The sequence below is a fragment of the Aethalodelphis obliquidens genome, unplaced genomic scaffold, assembly GCF_003676395.1.
Source record: "Aethalodelphis obliquidens isolate GAN/ISIS:26980383/991018 unplaced genomic scaffold, ASM367639v1 scaffold24, whole genome shotgun sequence".
NCBI lineage: Eukaryota > Metazoa > Chordata > Mammalia > Artiodactyla > Delphinidae > Aethalodelphis > Aethalodelphis obliquidens.
This window is the reverse complement of record NW_020837968.1, coordinates 8,530,945-8,551,294: the sequence shown is the minus strand read 5'-3', so window position 1 is coordinate 8,551,294 and position 20,350 is coordinate 8,530,945. Positions and strand designations below refer to the sequence as shown.

The 20,350-nt window shown below is 36.5% G+C and overlaps 1 pseudogene; it reads left to right on the top strand.

The window, feature by feature from the left end:
- LOC113628642 (40S ribosomal protein SA pseudogene) overlaps window positions 1–20,350 on the top strand; it is a 144,528-nt pseudogene that overhangs the window by 123,367 nt on the left and 811 nt on the right.

Genomic DNA, 20,350 nt, shown 5'->3' with positions numbered 1-20,350 from the left:
TTCTATAAGGTGAGAGATAGGCATTCTCAGAGACGGAGATTATAATTTATTTACTGAATTTTCACAGGTTTATTCGTCTTGTTATGGTTCTCTTTGCTTCCTCAAATTGTTATTTGCTCCTCACCCAAACCTGTCATCTCTAGCAGAATATCATTGATTCTTCCTCACTAGAAATTTAAATTCTAGATGAAAATCTGTCCCTGTTTTACAGTCTTCTGGCCGACTATGTTTCAGATATTTCTGTGGATCAGAGTCTGGGACTGTTCTTGTGAGGATCGTTCAGTATAAAGTTTTTCAAAAGATATTTGGCTGACTTTCTTCTGAGCACATCCAGATACCTACCATTCAAGTGAGGTGCCCATTGTGGGTGGGATGGGGGGGAAACCTTCACAAAGAGAAAGAAAATAAACCATAACTGGCTATAATTTTAAAAATCTTGTTCATATATAAGTTTACAACGATTACAGTCATAGAAAAAGAAGAGATTTCATATTTCTAAGGAATTTCAAAAGAATTTTGTATTTAGAAAATAAAAAGAAATATCTGTCAAAAGTACTCAAAGAACCATAAATTTAAGTATGTATACTAAACAACAGAACAGATTCTTCGCCTATTTTTTAGAATTAGGTTGTCTTTTGATTATTGAGTTGAAAAAATATTTTATATATTTTTAATACAAGACCCTTATCCATATATGATTTGCAAGTACTTTCTTCCATTCTGCAGGTTATCTTTTTACTTTCTTATTTTCTTTTTTCTTTTAAACAGCTTTATTGGAGTATAATTGCTTTACAATGGTGTGTTAGTTTCTGCTTTATAACAAAGTGAATCAGTTATACATATACGTATGTTCCCATATCTCTTCCCTCTTCCGTCTCCCTCCCTCCCACCCTCCCTATCCCACCCCTTTAGGTGGTCACAAAGCACCGAGCTGATCTCCCTGTGCTATGCGGCTGTTTCCCACTAGCTATCTATTTTACGTTTGGTAGTGTATATATGTCCATGCCACCCTCTCGCTTTGTCACAGCTTACCCTTTCCCCTCCCCATATCCTCAAGTCCATTCTCTAGTAGGTCTGTGTCTTTATTCCTGTCTTAGCCCTAGGTTCTTCATGACATTTTTTTTTCTTAAATTCCATATATATGTGTTAGCATACGGTATTTGCCTTTCTCTTTCTGACTTACTTCACTCTGTATGACAGACTCTAGGTCTATCCACCTCATTACAAATAGCTCAATTTCATTTCTTTTTATGGCTGAGTAATATTCCACTGTATATATGTGCCACATCTTCTTTATCCATTCATCCGATGATGGACACTTAGGTTGTTTCCATCTCCGGGCTATTGTAAATAGAGCTGCAATGAACATTTTGGTACATGACTCTTTTTGAATTATGGTTTTCTCAGGGTATATACCCAGTAGTGGGATTGCTGGGTCATATGGTAGTTCTATTTGTAGTATTTTAAGGAACCTCCATACTGTTCTCCATAGTGGCTGTACCAATTCACATTCCCACCAGCAGCGCAAGAGTGTTCCCTTTTCTCCACACCCTTTCCAGCATTTATTGTTTCTAGATTTTTTGATGCTGGCCATTCTGACTGGTGTGAGATGATATCTCATTGTAGTTTTGATTTGCATTTCTCTAATGATTAATGATGTTGAGCATTCTTTCATGTGTTTGTTGGAAATCTGTATATCTTCTTTGGAGAAATGTCTATTTAGGTCTTCTGCCCATTTTTGGATTGGGTTGTTTGTTTTTTTGTTATTGAGCTGCATGAGCTATTTATACATTTTGGAGATTAATCCTTTGTCATTTGCAAATATTCCTTCCCATTTTTTTTTTTTTTTTTTTTTTGCGGTACGTGGGCCTCTCACTGCCATGGCCTCTCCCATTGCAGAGCACAGGCTCCAGACGCGCAGGCTCAGTGGCCATGGCTCACGGGCCCAGCCGCTCCGCGGCACATGGGATCCTCCCAGACCGGGGCACAAACCCACGCCCCCTGCATCGGCAGGCGGACCCTCAACCACTGCGCCACCAGGGAAGCCCTCTTTCCCATTTTGAGGGTTGTCTTTTGGTCTTGTTTATGGTTTCCTTTACTGTGCAAAAGCTTTGAAGTTTCATTAGGTCCCATTTGTTTATTTTGTGTTTTATTTCCATTTCTTTAGGAGGTGGGTCAAAAAGGATCTTGCTGTGATTTATGTCATAGAGTGTTCTGCCTATGTTTTCTTCTAAGAGTTTGATAGTTTCTGGCCTATATTTAGGTCTTTAATCCATTTTGAGCTTATTTTTGTGTATGGTGTTAGGGAGTGATCTAATCCCATACTTTTACATGTACCTGTCCAGTTTTCCCAGCACCACTTATTGAAGAGGCTGTCCTTTCTCCACTGTACATTCCTGCCTCCTTTATCAAAGATAAGGTGACCATATGTGCGTGGGTTTATCTCTGGGCTTTCTATCCTGTTCCATTGATCTATCTTTCTGTTTTTGTGCCAGTACCATACTGTCTTGATTACTGTAGCTTTGTAGTATAGTCTGAAGTCAGGGAGCCTGATTCTTCCTGCTCCATTTTTCATTCTCAAGATTGCTTTGGCTATTCGGGGTCTTTTGTGTTTCCATACAAATTGTGAAATTTTTTGTTCTAGTTCTGTGAAAAATGCCAGTGGTACTTTGATAGGAATTGAATTGAATCTGTACATAGCCTTGGGTAGTAGAGTCATTTTCACAATGTTGATTCTTCCAATCCAAGAACATGGTATATCTCTCCATCTATTTGTATTATCTTTAATTTCCTTCATCAACGTCTTATAATTTTCTGCATACAGGTCTTCTGTCTCCTTAGGTAGGTTTATTCCGAGATATTTTATTCTTTTTGTTGCAATGGTAAATGGGAGTGTTTTCTTTTTCTTTTTCTTTTTTTTTTTTTTTTGTGGTACGCGGGCCTCTCTCACTGTTGTGGCCTCTCCCATTGTGGAGCACAGGCTCCGGACGCACAGGCTCAGCGGCCATGGCTCACGGGCATAGCCGCTTTGCGGCATGTGGGAACTTCCCGTACCGGGCACGAACCCATGTCCCCTGCATCGGCAGGCGGACTCTCAACCACTGTGCCACCAGGGAAGCCCAGTCAACAGATTTTTGACAACAAGCAAAGGCAATCATGGAGAAATGATAGTCTTTTCAACAACTGGTGCTGGAACAACCGGGGATCCAAATGCAAAAAAAAAAAAAGGAAAGAAAAAGAAAGGAAAATAGAGGCTTAGATAGAACCTACTCAGAGAGTTAACATCACAAAAATTAACTCACAATTGATCATATATCTAAAAGTAAAATGTATAATTATAAAACTTCTGGAGAGAAATACAGGAATAAATGAACATTTGGTGATGAGTTTTTACATACAATACGAAAACATGATATATGAATGAAAAAAATGATAAGTTGGACTTTAATAAAATTTAAAACTTCTGCTGTAGACAGAACCTGTTAAGAAAAGGAAAATACAAGCCACAGACTAGGAGAAAATATTTGCAAAATACATATCTTCTGTAGAACTCATTTACAAACTATGCAAATAACTATAAAACTGAATAATGGAAAATATACAACTCATTTAAAAATTGGGCAAAATATCTGGAAAAACCCCTTAGCAAAGCAGTTATGCAGATGGTAAATAATCATATGTAAAGGTAATGGACATCATTTGACATTAAGAATTGCAAATTAAAACAGTAATATGATGCCACTACCCACCTATTATAAAGGTTAAAATCCAGGGCTTCCCTGGTGGCGCACTGGTTGAGAGTCCACCTGCCGATGCAGAGGACGCAGGTTCGTGTCCCGGTCCGGGAAGATCCCACATGCCGCGAAGCGGCTGGGCCCGTGAGCCATGGCCACTGAGCCTGCGCATCCGGAGCCTGTGCTCAGCAACGGGAGAGGCCACAACAGTGAGAGGCCCGCGTACCACAAAAAAAAAAAAAAAGGTTAAAATCCAAAAGGAGTTAAGACCAATAGCTGGCTATACTGTGGAGCAACAGGAGCTTTCATTCTCTGCAGTGGAATTGCAAAACGGTGCAGCCACTCTGAAAGACAGTTTAACATTTCCTCTCAAAGCTAAATGTAATCTTGTCACAAAATTTAGCAGTAGTGCTCCTAGGTATTTACCCAAATGATCTGAAACTTACCTCTATATAAAATCCTGCATGAAAATGTTTATGGATGCTTTATTCATAAGAGCCAAAGCCTGAAAGCAACCAAGATGTCCCTCATAAGGGAAGTGGAAAAACAAGCCACACTACATCATACGATGGAATATTATTTTCAGCAATAAGAGAAAATGAGCTATAAAGTCAAAAGAAGACATGGATGAATCTTGAATGCATATCTCTGAGTTAAAGAAACCAGTCTGAAAAGTCTACATGCCATAAGATTCCACTTATACAACATTTTGGAAAAGGCAAAACTATGGAGACATTACAGTATTTTGTCATGGATATGGGAGGGGGAAGATTTAAATATGTGAAGCACAGGGAATATTTTAGGGCTGTGAAACTATTCTAATGCTACTGTAATGATGGATACACAAAACTATGTATGGGACAAACCCTATAGGACCTTACAGAACAAATGAGACTCTTAGTATATTAAAATTAAATAAATAGGAGGTCAGGTGATCCCTGGTTGAAATATAAAGTGTGACAAAAGAACCTAACTGTATTACAAAAGTATGAAACAGTCTTGCTGAAGGGAGTGAGGGAAGTTGCCACCTAAGTAACCTTGGAAATGAATGGAATAAAACTAAAAGTAAAAATAAACAAACAGAACACTCTGTACCGAAAACCCTAAGCATTATACTCAGACTCATAAAGTTATTGCCCATGGGATTACATGTTAACGATTCGGATACTACTATACATGTATACTGGAAATGAACAATTAAGAAAATCAATAGTGAATAATAGGAGCCCGGTTTCTCACTGATGGAGGTGCCTACAGATAAGGAAGCATAATGGCAAGAATGATCCAAGTGGAAATAATGGTTTGCAGTTGGACATATTAACATCAACGCATGTTTACTTTATTATAAACACAGTTACAAATAGAGCTATGTATAGGCATGTGTGTATATGATGGTTAGTATATATACATATATATCCCTACTTACCTGAGAAGATCTAGAGCCAGTACAACCCAGTGGCAACGATCACAACTAGCACTGAGCTCTTAGTTTCTAATATTACTCTTTGTGAAAAGAAAGCAAGGCTCCTTGGATAAATAGCTGATTCTAGGACTTGGAGGACAGGAATTGTGCAAAATGAGCCTGGAGCATCCACAAATTAAGAAAGTGCTAAAACATACACACACACAGACTGGAGTAGGTCAAGGGGATAGAGGAGAGTATGTCAAAGGGACAGTTGACAGAGGAGCCAACTGAAAGAGCTCCCAAGGGCCAAAACTGGAATAATTTGAACAACAAAATAAAGTGATATTAGATTATAACCCAAATTATGAAACAAATCTCATGAGTCCATAGTGATTTAAATAAATAAATAAATGGAAGAGAAGAGACAAATCTCTTGTGAAAAAGAATTCCAAAAAATTTATGTTAATACTTCTCCCTCAAGGATGAGAAACGTAACTCTGCCTCCTTAAGTGTGGACTTTACATAGTGACTTCCTTTAAGACAGATGATAGATTGGATAGATGATAAGTAGATAGATAGATAGATAGACAAACAGATTTATAGATATAGATTTCTCTCTGTATACATGAATATATATGGGGGGGTAAATTTACAGAAATCTTATAAACACTACTTCAGCCAAGTAATCAAGATTAACATCAGCAGTGATGTCATGTTGATATTTTGTACCATTAATATGATATGGTACAATGCCACTTTACCTCTGTGATCTTCCTCCCCAAAACACATAACTCCATTCTTAGGAGAAGGATCAGGGGATTTGACTCTTAAATGCAGTGTGGTATCTTGGATAATATTCTGTAACAGAATAACGTATTAGTTAAAAAGGACAGGAACCTGAATAAAATATGGACTTTAGTTAAAAATAATGTATCAATATTCGTTCTTTAATTGTGCCAAATATATTAATGTAACATGTTAATAACAGGGGAAACTCTGTGTGGGGTATACAGAATGTCTCTGTACTATCTTGACAATTTTACCATAAATCTAAAACTGTTATAAAATTCATTAAATGAATTTTTAAAATGGCATCTCTTGTAATATATTCACAGTTCTTTAACTTTGAACATGAACCCCCTTGACATTTTAGCTTTTAGATATTTAAGTTATTATATTTTTGTTGAAGCCTTTCATGCTGCCAAAGCAATTTTTTACACTGAAAATTTATTCTTATGCTAATTTAATCTTTTAATGGGGGTTATTTTAAATAGGATTGATTCGATAATGTTGCTGAAACTTTGCTAAACAGTTTAAGTGTATTTTGTACAGAATGAAAATGTAAATCGATGAATATTTTAGAACTATAGCCTGTTGACTAATGCTCAATTTTTTAATCATCTAGAAATTAATAAAATGCGACAAATTACAAGACTGTTGAATCAGCATTTCTAATTTTATTCAATTCAATATCTATTATAAAGTTCCTTTGTTACACTATAGCACATTTTAAAGTGCAATAAATGAAAGAGCATTTTATGTGAGCTAGACTAAAATAGGAATTCACCTGAAACCTCATGAAAATATTTCAGTCTGAGTTTAAAACACATGCATGTAAAACTTTCCACTTTTTAAAGTTATGATTATTGAGGTTTCTGTTTATATTTTTGTTTCTTTTTAATATATGCTGTTTGAGCATTCAGGAAGGCAATTTACATGGAAAATAAACAACTTGTTTACTGCAAGTTGTAGTGCTCAAATAAAATGGCAAGCGCTCTTTGATGCACAATTCTAGTTTTGTGGTTTACTTAACTGGAAATTGTACAATGTAATAAGCACTCTGTTATTTTCTATGGTTGCTTTTATGTGCTACCATACATAGACCCAATTTGCATAATGCAAGCATTTGAAGTTTGATGTTCATGACAGATAAGGCTTTATTTTTTTGCTATTTCCAAGCTGTTTTTGAACACATTTGAACTGTGTATAATAAAGACACTTAAAAACTATCCAATTACATAGTTTTCATATTATTCAGTTAAAAATTCCATAGTTTTGTTTTGTTTTGTTTTGTTTTGTTTTCGGTATGCGGGCCTCTCACTGTTGTGGCCTCTCCCGTTGCGGAACACAGGCTCTGGACGCGCAGGCTCAGTGGCCATGGCTCATGGGCCCAGCTGCTCCGCGGCATGTGGGATCTTCCTGGACCGGGGCACGAACCTGTGTCCCCTGCATCGGCAGGCGAACTCCCAACCACTGTGCCACTAGGGAAGCCCAAAAATTCTGTAGTTTTTAATATGATTTCCTATTTGAAACATGGATTAAATAAACGTAACTTCACACTTGTAATTATGAAAATTTCTTAGTCATGGTTTTATTAATTGCATTATTATCAGATAGCATACTATATGATTTTTTCCTGTGAAACTTTAATTGCTCACAAAATCATCAATTTCTGTAAATGTTTCATGAAAAAAACACAAGGTGTCTTTTATTGTCTAAGATGAAAAAAAATAAGAACTTCAGAATTATTTTGTTATAATCTTCATTTGTTTCTACTGATACCTTGTGAGTAAACATTAATAGTCTAGTTTAATTCCACTGTGATTTGAGGGTAGACATAGTATGATTTCTAATCTTTTAAATTTGTTCAGGTGTGTTTTATGGCCTAGAATGTGATCTAGGTGAATTATCTATGTGAGCTTGAGAAAAATGTGTGTTCTGCTCTTGTTAGATGAAGGAGTTTATAGACGTCAATAACATCCAGTTGATTGATGGTGTTGCTGAGTTCAACCGTGTCCTTACTGATTTCCAGCCTCTTGGATGGGTCCATTTCTGGGAGAAAGGTGCTGAAGTCTCCAACTACCAGAGTAGTTGGATTTATCTATTTTTCCTTTCAGTTTTATTGGTTTTTGCCTCATGTTGTTGACACTTAGGTGAATACACGTTAAGAATTGTTATGCCTTCTTAGAGAACTGACACCTTCATCATCATATAACTCCCTTCTTTATCTCTGATAACTTTCCTTACTTTGAAGTCTACTCAGTCTGAAATTAATATAGCTACTCCGGCTTTTCTTTGATTTGTGTTACTATGGTATAGTTTTCTCCATTGATTTTTTTTTTTTTTTTTTTTTTTTTTTTTTGCGGTACGCGGGCCTCTCACTGTTGTGGCCTCTCCCGTTGCGGAGCACAGGCTCCGGACGCGCAGGCTCAGCGGCCATGGCTCATGGGCCCAGCCACTCCGTGGCATGTGGGATCTTCCCATACCGGGGCACGAACCTGTGTCCCCTGCATCGGCAGGCGGACTCTCAACCACTGCACCACCAGGGAAGCCCTGTACTTTTAATTTATATGTGTCTCTATATTTATAGTGGATTTCTTCTAGACAACATATAGTTGAGTTGTGGATTTTGATCTACTGTGACAATCCCTGTCTTTTAATTGGTGCACTATATCACTGACTTTCAAAATGATTATTGATGAAGTTAGATAAATAAGTATCATATTCATCACTGTTTTCTATTTATTTCCCTTGTTTTTTGTTCCTATTTTTTCTTCCATTCTCTTTCTGCCATTTGTGGTTTAAATTAAGCATTTTATATGACTCCATTTTCTCTCCTTTCTTAGCATATTATGCTTTTTTCCCCCACTTTTTTCAATGGTCACCCTTGAGTTTGCAATGTACATTTAAAAATAATCAAAGTCCAATTTCAAATAGCACTTCACCACTTCACTGGCAATATAAGTACCTTATAATAACAAAATAGTCCTAATTTTTCCTACCTATCCCTTCTATTATTGCTCTCATTCATTTCCCATATATAAGGCATACATAAGATATATCCACAAGCATACATAATCAAATACATTGTTGCTATTTTAATATGGAAAAAACCTGTTGCCTGTTAAATCAATTAAGAATATGATAAAAGTTTTTATGTCATCTTCACTTACTTCTCCTTCAGTGCTCTTCCTTTCTTCATGTAGATCTGTATTTTTGACCTATTTTCCTTCTCACTAAAGAACTTCTATTAGCATTTCTTTCAAGGTAGGTCTATGGACAACAAATTCCCTAACTTTTTGTCTGAGAAAGTCTTTTTTTCTCCTTCACTTTTGAAGCATATATGCATGCATTTGAGAAAAAAAATCTAATATATTTAAAAATCTATTATAATTAATAAGAAAAAATGGTAGAAAATCTAACAGAAAAGTGGAAAATTATTTAACAGGTATGCCATTAGATATGATCTATAAACAAATGAAAAAGTCAATGCTATTAATCATCAGGGATATGAAATTTTAAAATGTAATATAGTACCAAACCACACCTACTGTAAAGTCTAAAATTAAACAACCAAACAATTTGTAGAGGCTCTGGAGCAATTGAAACACCCTTAAAATGTTGATAAGAGTATGAATAAATATGGTCATACGTACTCAAACTGAATATATGCATTTTTTACTGTTTAGCAGTTGTACTTCTAAGTATATACTCAAAAGAAACTTTCAAAAGTGTTCATCAAGAAACATGTAGTAGAATTACATAACACCAGTATTCACAATAGCCCTAAGATGGAAACTTCACATAAGTTAATACTGTGAATTAGAAAATGAATTATATACACACAGACTAAAAATCTATACAGTAATATAAATAAACTGAAATTCAAGCAACCAGCAATAGTGTAGATAAATCTCACAATTATATTGATGAGTGAAAGAAGCCAAGCATAAAATAATATGTATTGCATGATACGACATATATAAAGTTCAAAAATGGGCAAAGGCATAAATTAAACTAGTATTTTTATTAGTCAGGTTTCTCCAGAAATACAGCGTGTGTGTGTGTGAAAGGGACAGAGACAGAGAGAGAGACATAAGGAATCAGCTCACACGATTATGAAAGTTGGAAAGTTCCAAGATATTCAGCAAGCTGCAGACCCAAGGACAGCTGATGGTTTAGTTTCAGTCCAAAGGCTTATAGGCTCAAGACACAGGAAAAGCCAATGTTTCAGTCTGAGTTTGAAGGAAAGAATAAAACAAATTCAGACAGGATGAATTCTCGTTACTCAGGAGAGGGTCAGCCTTTAGTTCTATTCAGGATTTCAACTGATTTGATGAGGTACCCATGTTATGGAGGGCAGTTGGCTTAACTCTCAATCTATTGACTTAAATGTTAATCTCGTCCAAAAGTCCCTCACAGAAACAAACAGAATAACTGTTTGAGCAAATATCTGGGCACCTTGTGGCCTAGTCAAACTGACATGTAAGATTAACCATCACAGTACTTAGATTGGATTAGTGGTTGGAGGTACACAGGTGAGGCTTCTGGGCTGCAGGTAATGCTCTGTTTCCTGAGCTGAGTGCTGGTCACACATGGGTGTTCAATTCGTGAAAGTTTATCAAACTGCATACTTATGATTTGTGCAACTTCCTACACACACATATGTTGGTAAATGCCTACTTAAAATAACCTGCATGTAATGGAGATTTAAATGATTTACATTTATAAAGCTTGTCCCCTAAGGTAGTTTAGGTTTTCACAAATAGTTTACACAGTAAAACATGTCTGTAAACTTATCCACAAGGAAGTCTATTAGAATTTTATAATTTCAACTTTAGATGATTTTTGATCTCCTGATTAATTACAGATACCTATGTCAAAATTACAAAAATAAAGATGATAGTGTATACCATGTGATAGTATTATAAAATATTAATCATGCATTTAATAAAATTGACCTGGAGTACATATCCAGAGTATGTATACTTAATTTATAACTTTAAGACAAAGGCTGTTTCTGACTACTTCTAGAAAGTATTTTGTATCTTTTCCTTCCCCTTAGAATGGCAGTCTTGTGTCAAATGACTACGTGTTAATTTTCTTAACGTGTTAGTGCCTAAGAAATAATTAATAATGAATCCCCTGTTATATGCTAGTGATGGGACACTATATTCAGTGCTGAAAATATACTTTTCTTAAACTGAGGCAGTTAAAAGTAAGGCACACTGGTTAATTATTATTTTGCATACTCTACATATATACATACATACACAATACATCTGTGGTTTTTGGATATGTTCACCATGGTTCACCTAAAACCATTTAGAGTGTCCACAGACATTTCCTGTGATTATTGCTTATTCTTTGTAAAATGCCACACATTATTTCTTCCTTCTCACAGACATGACTCACAAGAATCATTTACCATTTCCATATATATTTTTTTGCTTTTGAAGCTACCATGATTATTTTAAATAATTTTAAACATTAGTGTTTTAATTATGACTTTCAAATTGTGATGTCATCAGTATTGTTAGTTTCTGAACAAAATTATCAGAAACATTGGGAGATGAATACTTCTTGCATTAAGTTCACATTAAGTAAAATAAAACTAAGCAAATTCTCATATTTACCTATGTGGCATCACATTAAATTACACATTTTATTTTCTTTTTAAGTCACTTTCTTTCATTTTATTTTAGAGAATTTTTATACTCATTTCAAAGTTCTGTCACCAAAATGAGTTATCAGAAACTCTTATAATTACCACAGGTGAGTAAGCTGGGTAGTATTGAGTTCTGTTTTCATGTGAGGAAATTTAAAATTGGAAGTTAAGTAACAAAACTAATATTAGAAACTATACATCTTTACTCTTAATCAGGATCTCTTTACACAATAACACGTGATATCCATGTATGAAATTTTCCATTGAAATGAAACATATTAGAACTTTCAATTCATGTACATTATGAAAAATAAGTGATTAGCAATCTTGTTTGTCACTATTTCTTGATTCAATTATGACAATAAACTAAATTTAGTGTCAACTTGTAGTTCTTTATCCAAGCCGTGAAAGATACCTGAGAAGTGACTTGATATTGCAGAGAAATGTCGAATGCAAAATTCAAAAACAACAAGGTTAGTGAGAAGATTTTGTCACCATAAGTAATTAAAACAGAAAGATTTACTCATCTAAAATTAGTCTTTCAAATTATGAAGCAATACCAAACTAATGCTTTCTTCAAGACGTTGAAGAAAAATGGTTGTGTACATAAATTTTATTTTTATAAAATTTACTATGTACTTATTTATTCTTAAGCACAATAAAGATATTATTCCTTCATTCAGTCAAGGTCTATTGACCATCTTCTATTTGTAATTTCATGGTTCGGGTCACTAAAGTGTTTACAATCCAAGATATGTATTTATGCATTCATGTGACTAAGTATACCTAATTTTTTTTTCCAAGACAAGTTTTAACATGGATGAAAGACTACTCTGGAAGTCAGAAAACAAACCCTACTGGGAAAATTCTGAAATCCATATGATACAGCAGTAAAAGTCAGAAGCGGGTTAACAAAATGAATGTGCACAGCCAGCCAGACTAGCCAGAATCTCATCAGCAAAAAGGATACAAAATCAAAATAAATACCGCATCAACTATTCCTAAGTAAGTTAGCAAAAAAGGGTATATGAGAAAATAAATAACTGAGAAAGAAACTACGGCCTGGAATACTATGCAACCATTAAAATTCTGTGCAACCTTTTGGTATAAAACATTGTTCACAACAAATTAGGTAAAGAGAGAGAGAGAGCAAAGGAGACAGGAATCAAGGAGATAGGAAACATTTTTAATTGCACAATCTCAATATATAAAAGGTATAGAAAGGCACTAGAGTTGGCCCTCCATATCTGTGAATTCCCCATCTGCCATCCACAAAAAAATTTTTTTTTAATTCCAGAAAGTTCTGAAAAGCAAAACTTGAATTTGCTGCAAAGGCAATTATTTACATAGTATTCACACTGTGTTTACTACTATTTACATAGCATTTATAATAGATTAGGTATTAAAAGTAACCTAGAGATCATTTAAAAAGTATATGGGAGGGGCTTCCCTGGTGGTGCAGTGGTTGAGAGTCCGCCTGCCGATGCAGGAGACATGGGTTCGTGCCCCGGTCCGGGAAGATCCCACATGCCGTGGAGCGGCTGGGCCCATGAGCCATGGCCGCTGAGCCTGCGCATCCGGAGCCTGTGCTCCGCAACGGGAGAGGCCACAACAGTGAGAGAACCGCGTACCGCAAAAAAAAAAAAAAAAAAAAAGTATATGGGAGGATATACATAAGTGATACAACACACTACATCATTTTATACATGGGACTTAAGCATCTGCAGATTTTGGTATGCTTGGGGGTCCTGGAACCAATGGCTCCATGATACAGAGGAATGACTGTACATGCACATAAAAGGTCAAAATCAAAGAATTCTTCATATTTCAAGTGATATAAATAGACTGTTGCCTCCTAAGAAGATCCACATTCTCCATGATCTATTCTTTTTGAAATCCATTACCAGAATGAAGTTAAAAATTAAATATCAACCATATGAAACAGTTGATTTTTGCCCACCTGTTTATAATACATCAGACATGCTTTTATTTGCTAACTGGGCGACAGAAGAAAGGGTATTATGCAAATATGCAAGAAGATAGAGCTGTGACTGATGTTTCTGCATGTAAAATCTGTCTAGACTAAATAAAGTGAAAACTACAGTTGAGTCTGTAATTACACTTTGACAGTCTTCATAATGCTGAAGTTTGAGTCAGTGTTATAGATGCAAATGGTCCTTAACAATTTATTTTCTATTACCAGAAGCGTTCTACATATTACAGTATTTTGAATTATTTGCTATATAAGTGATCTGTAGAGACTCTTTGAACAGCATCTTTAATATAAATATGTATATAGTTTGTAATAAATAATTTGTGGTTTTCCTGGTTGCCTCTTTCAATTGGCATCCTTGAATTTCATCTTTTGTCTATCTTGAACCAAAGTCTGAATTCAGACTTTTTATACAAATATAATCGTTGCCAGTTGGCTAAAATAAAACGTAATACTGAATCTGATCTGGCAGCGATGATCAAGGAACTGAAACCTCCTGCTGCTGCTTCCTCTTCCTTCTACATGTTTTACTTGTAATGAACTATTTGCTGTGGTCTCAGATTTCAGCAGCGGGCACCTGAGCAAAATGTTCATTTGCCTTCCGACTTGAGGTAATCAACAAACTTCAGGTTTTCTCCTGTCTTCTAATATGAAGAACAGAAAGAACCCTTAATGGGTGGACGAAAAGAGCATTTTTTTTCTTACGTATCCTAGAATGATGAGCCTTGCTGCCAGAAGGAGGGAAAGGTACATCTGAAGGGAAGGAGGGCTGCTAAGGAGAAACATTGGTTCCTCAAATTGCACAAAATCAACATTGTATATTACAGAATGTAAGTCAGTAACATCATGAAGATAAAGTAAGAATAATACATGCTTTAAAAAAGTTGCATCATGCATATTAAGTAATTTGAATTTTTTTGAATATGAAATCCAGTTGCTGAAGATTTGCTATGATCTATAATCTAAAATGTGCCAGTGGCTTTAAGTCCTGATTTGTTAGACTTAATTTAAGCACAAACAAAAACATATACAACAACTTGTCTAAACAGATCCTGGCTGGAATAATTTCTAAAACAAAAGTAAATGCTCTCCAGTTATCTATCTTTGCCTACAATAAAAATGACGACAGCTTTCTGCATCAGGAAGAAAAAGAAAAACAGCAATAAAATATAAACTGTATAAGGCAGTTCTTTTTTAATGTAATTCTTTTTTAAATTTTATTAATTTATTTATTTTTTGGCTGAGTTGGGTCTTCATTGCTGTGCGTGGGCTTTCTCTAGTTGTGGCGAGCGGAGGTTACTCTTCATTGAGGTGCGCGGGCTTCTCATTGCGGTGGCTTCTCTTGTTGAAGAGCACGGGCTCTAGGCACGCCGGCTTCAGTTGTGGCACTCAGACTTAGTAATTGTGGCACAAGGGCTTAGTTGCTCCGTGGCATGTGGGATCTTCCTGGACCAGGGCTCGAACCCGTGTCCCCTGCATTAGAGGTGGATTCTTAACCACTGCACCACCAGGGAAGTCCAAGGCAGTTCTTAAGTGTATTTCACAAATATAATTTTTTTTTTTTTTTTTTGCGGTACGCGGGCCTCTCCCTGTTGTGGCCTCTCCCATTGCGGAGCACAGGCTCCGGACGCGCAGGCTCAGCGGCCATGGCTCACGGGCATAGCCGCTCCGCGGCATGTGGGATCTTCCCGGACTGGGGCACGAACCCGTGTCGCCTGCATCGGCAGGCGGACTCTCAACCACTGCGCCACCAGGGAGGCCCCACAAATACAAATTTTATGGATCAAATTATGGTCCATAAAAATCAGTATCACTTGAAAGACATTTAAACCTCTGTACTCTTGTGGCCATATTATCAGGCCATATAATTGAGGGCAAGAAAAATATTCCATAAAATAGAGCTATATTGAAGCCAAATCTTTTGATATACCTTAAAACTAAATCCACATAAATGGGAATGCATTTATAACAGAATTTTCTGAAATCCTGTGCTAATTAAAGGCACAGGTAGAAATAGCCAGGGATTATTTTTGTGATATGCTCAAAGTGTTCCAGTGTTTGATTTTATTTACAAAAGGAAATAATACATAAAATTTTCAGATGATTCATGGTCCTATTAAAGTCACTTATTGTTGGAAAGTAAAATAAGTAACACTACACAAATCTGAGCTTACAAAAGGCAGAATAATGTAGTGATAAAAACATCACTCACATCTGCTTCCTGGGAAAGATATGCGCTAGCAAAAGGGTCATATGAATTAGCCCCTGTATTAAATATGCACCAGAATATTTCTAGGTATTTTTTTTTGGAGCCCTCAGGAAAGTTAAAGTTTATCCAAAATGAGAAAACCTAGTAAAGAAGAGGACATTTTTGTCTGTGAACTTTTGTATGTAGCTGGTTTACTCATGCATGATTGATAGCACAGAACAAAATAAGTCAGCTACAGGCAAATACTTCTATCTCATTACATCTCACTGCCTTCTTGTTTTCTATTCATATCCTCCTGGTATTCTGAGCTCTCTTTCCAGCTCTCCTTCTCAAGGTCCACCCAAATCCATTCCGACCTCCTTATTTAGGAGACGTATGGTATGTGAAATACCTATTAGCTAGAAAATTCCATGGACAAGCAAGATGAATTATGATCATTTTGGGATGAGAGGAGAGACTGGATATTAGAAACTGTTGAACACAATTTTACATAAATTATATCGTGGAATCCTCACAACAACACTGTGATGTAGGTACTTTTATAGACAGCTCAGAAAAGTTACTTTCATGATGTGCATCAAATCTGTCATCAAATTCTCTCTGTTCCGTGGTTAGCACGTATCCAGTACCGGGACACTTCTCTATCGTCACCTCCTTGGTCAAAGCCGCCACAGGTGCTCACCTGGAACATTCCAGTATTCTGCTGCCTCTGCCCCTGCCCCATATTGTCTATTAGAAACATAGCAGAATGTTTTACAGTAAATTCAGGAACGTCACAAATCAGTTCAAAATCCTCAAGTGGCTTCCCCTTTGACTTAGAGAAAAATACAAAACCTTATTATCGTTTACCAGGCTGCATATGATGCTGACCTTCACTCTATCCCCAAGACCATTCTGATCCAGTTTCATTGGCTTATTTACTCTTTCTCAAACAAACCTCTTCAGGCCTGATCTTTGCAAGTGCTTTTCCCTCTGCATGGGAGTTCTTTTCCTCAGATATCCCTGTGGCAAAGCACTTCATTTCTTACGAGCCTCTGATCCAGGTCACCTGGTCAGTCAGACCTTGCCTAACTCTCCTAAACAAATCAGAACCCCCATCCCCATCCTCTTTCAGTATCCCCTTTACCATTTTTTTTTCTCAGTAGCTTTTATTTGTTATCAGTTGTATATTGTACGTACTTGTTTATTTACTGTATATCCTTCTGACTAGAATGAAACTTCATGAGGATTGACATTATTTCATTCACTGCTATGTCCTTGGTGCCTGGCGTATGCTCGTACATAGCAGGTATGCCATAAACAGTTGTTGAATTAATCTATGACCCACTCCTTGCCAGGTGTTCAGTCTAAGGTAGTCATGGTAATAGCCTCTCCTAGGAAAGGATTGTTTCAGGAATGTTTTTTTGACATCAATATAGCCAGTGTTACATAAAAGGAGGTCTCTGGGGGATTCTGGGAACTTTCTCCTATTCCTCAGATAACAAGCCCTCAGAAGAGACCGTCTCCCTTCTGCCTTTACTTTTTCTTTGTAAAAAGTGATGTCTGGAACTGCTGTGGCCATCATGTTATAGGCCTACGCATGCTGTGAATACTGTGGATGTCAGAGAGGAGAGGTCGAATGGATCTGAAAGAAATTTGATGTCATTTTTGAGCTCCCAATTCAATCATTGTGGAGGACACCCTATCTCTGGGCTTCTTGACACACGGGATAACAGATTTCCCCACCGTTTAAGCTCGAGTTAGAGGTCCCCTATTTGTGGCCAAAGCATTGTCCCCCTGTCATAAAAGGTAGGTGCAGCCCCTGGACCAGAGCCACGTGGCTTGTTTTGGCCAATGAGACATCACATTGTGACCAAAACAGGAATTTACAAAGCACTGGAGAATTGGGGCTTTCATGCTTGCTACTTCTGGAACATTGGAACAGACAGTTGTAAACAAACCCAGACTAATCTACTCAATGATGAGAGACACAGGGTGATGCGAGACACACAATCACTACCACTGAATCAGCTGACAGCCAACTGCCAAACATGTAAGTAAAGCCATTGAGCGCCAGCTGACTGCCAATGCATGAGGGAGTCAGCTCAAGCCCAGCAGATGCACTGCTTAGCTGAACTAGGGCCAAATTGCTGACCCACAGAATTGTGAGCTAAACAAGTGGATGTTATTTATAAATATTGGTGTATATAGGATATGTAGGTACATCAGCATCTTACCTGATATATACGGGGACAAAAGAGTTTGTTCTCTTATACAACTACTCTTTCTACCTTAGCAGCTGTAATAGTATTCACGGTGTCACTGCTTTCATGTTCCAAACCTAGACATTTAGAAAAAAAGCGAAGTTAAAAATGGGTGGAAGGGCGTATGAAAAAGACTGAAGCAAGCATGTTCTTGTTGGTGACGTGTAGACACCAGTTGCAATACCTCACTGAGAATTCTCTGTCATAAATGCCACAAATAACAGTATGATGAAAACTTAGAAATAACAGAAGAACTTAGAAATAATAGTTCTACTCTCAATTTGTATTTCTAAGGCAAATTTCTTTCATTAGAGACACTTATGATGTCACATGAATCCCAATGGGTCCTGGCCCGCAGCTTCTCCATTTCCCTAGTGCATTAGAACTCATTTTTACAGATGAGATGGCATCCTGGAAAAGACGCCACCTATTTGCCTAAGCATCTTGTCACTTGGTGAGCTTGCTGACATGCAACAAAATTACAAAGACAAATCCTGACTACCTGGAATAATGGACGAGTTGTTCAGTGCACGGGTCTTCTTTCTTTAGGATGGGCCGACATGTGTGCTGAGGAAGGCCAGCGACAGGCCTGCCTCTGCCACCCCTGTCCTGACTCTCCTCACCGGCTCACTCTAGGCACACTGTATTCCAATTTGACTAAACAGGTACAACTTTGCTTTATAGTTGCTTTGCTCAGATTAAATTTCTGTTCCTGAGGTTTCGTCTTAGGTGTATAATAACTTTTTTTCTCCCACTTCAGAATATGTCATCTAGAATATTTGACTTGGCTCAGAACCTATCAAGGGACATAGGAATATCTAAAGATACTCATTCTGGGAAAATCTGGATATTTTAAAATTTAATTAAACATCACCTATTTTGGACTTCCCAGTAATAGATATATCATAGCAATAGGTTCTCTAGGATCAATGGAAAATATCTGAGTAAAACAACACATTAATATACATGTGTGGAGTGAACAGAAATATCAATATAGCAAAAATGGGATCACTGACCTCAGTTTTAGTTCCCGATAGTTTTGTACAGGTTTTATTTTACTTTTATGGAAATCATTTTAATTCTTTAAGTCTCAATTGCCTAATCTATAAAATGGGAATAAAACCAGGTATGAGAGTGCTCATCTGAGTGCTATGAGTGAGGGCTGGGCAGTGAATGTGCTCCAAGGAAGAGAAGAAATTCCCACTTGGAGGCATAACTGTTGTACTTGTGGCAGAGAGTTAGAGCAGGTTTAGGAATCATTCATTCAAGCTGCATATTGTTTCTGTGAAAGAATTCTAACTTGACAAATAAATTTTAGAAGAAAAGTTATTTTGCTGCTGAGAACCAGAGGTAAACAAAGAGATCTAAATAAATACACACACACACACACACACACACACACACACACACAGATATCTCCATAAAAATATCCCACAAGCATCTCTACAATTGCTTCTTACTTTCAATGACTAAAAAGAATGTAAAATTTATAAAACAGGAAATGGAACAATGGAACATGCAAAAGGAACTAGAAGGCCTGTTAAAAAGAAATAATGAAACAAAAATTAGCCATAATTAGATAAGAAGTTGAATTAACACTGCATTCAAACAAATAAATAGAAAAAAATTCTGAAATAAAGGGAGCCAAATTTATCAAACAAAGGACCCTCTAATTCTAGGTTCTGTTGTAAAGAAATGAGGGAGGCAGGAACTGCAAAATTAAAATGTTGTGATGAACTTATTGGACTGTTCGATTAAAGAGAGAATCCCACAGTATCCTAGATGGTGAACCAAGGCATCAAACAAAATAATACAAACAAACACACATCAAGCAAGAAAAACAAAACCTGTATGCCTACTATCAAATTTCTCTTCTAAAATCCTATGTACCAGGAGATAGTGGGGAACAGCCACAAAGTTTTATGAGAAAATTAATATAACCTTAGAATGTCAAATTGTCTTCATGTATTAGAATATCTCAAGGCATTTGAAAATATACAAACATGACTCAGGTCCATATGCCAATAGCCAAATCTACCTACCAGCATTCTTTTCTACACTGTACACAGTTTTCTGATTTATTGTTTCTGTGTTATGTGTTATTCTCTCTGCTCCAACCCCACTGCCATCCCCTGACTTCATTTCTGTTTGGCTTAAAATAGAACTAGTATTTTTCGAGTATATCTTTCCTCTAATAGTTTGCCAAAACATAGCCAATAAAACTTAACACACTATTGGTTTATTAAGTTCACAAATTGCCATCTATACAATCACAGGTGGTAGTTTTATCAAATGTTTTACAATATGTAATATAAACT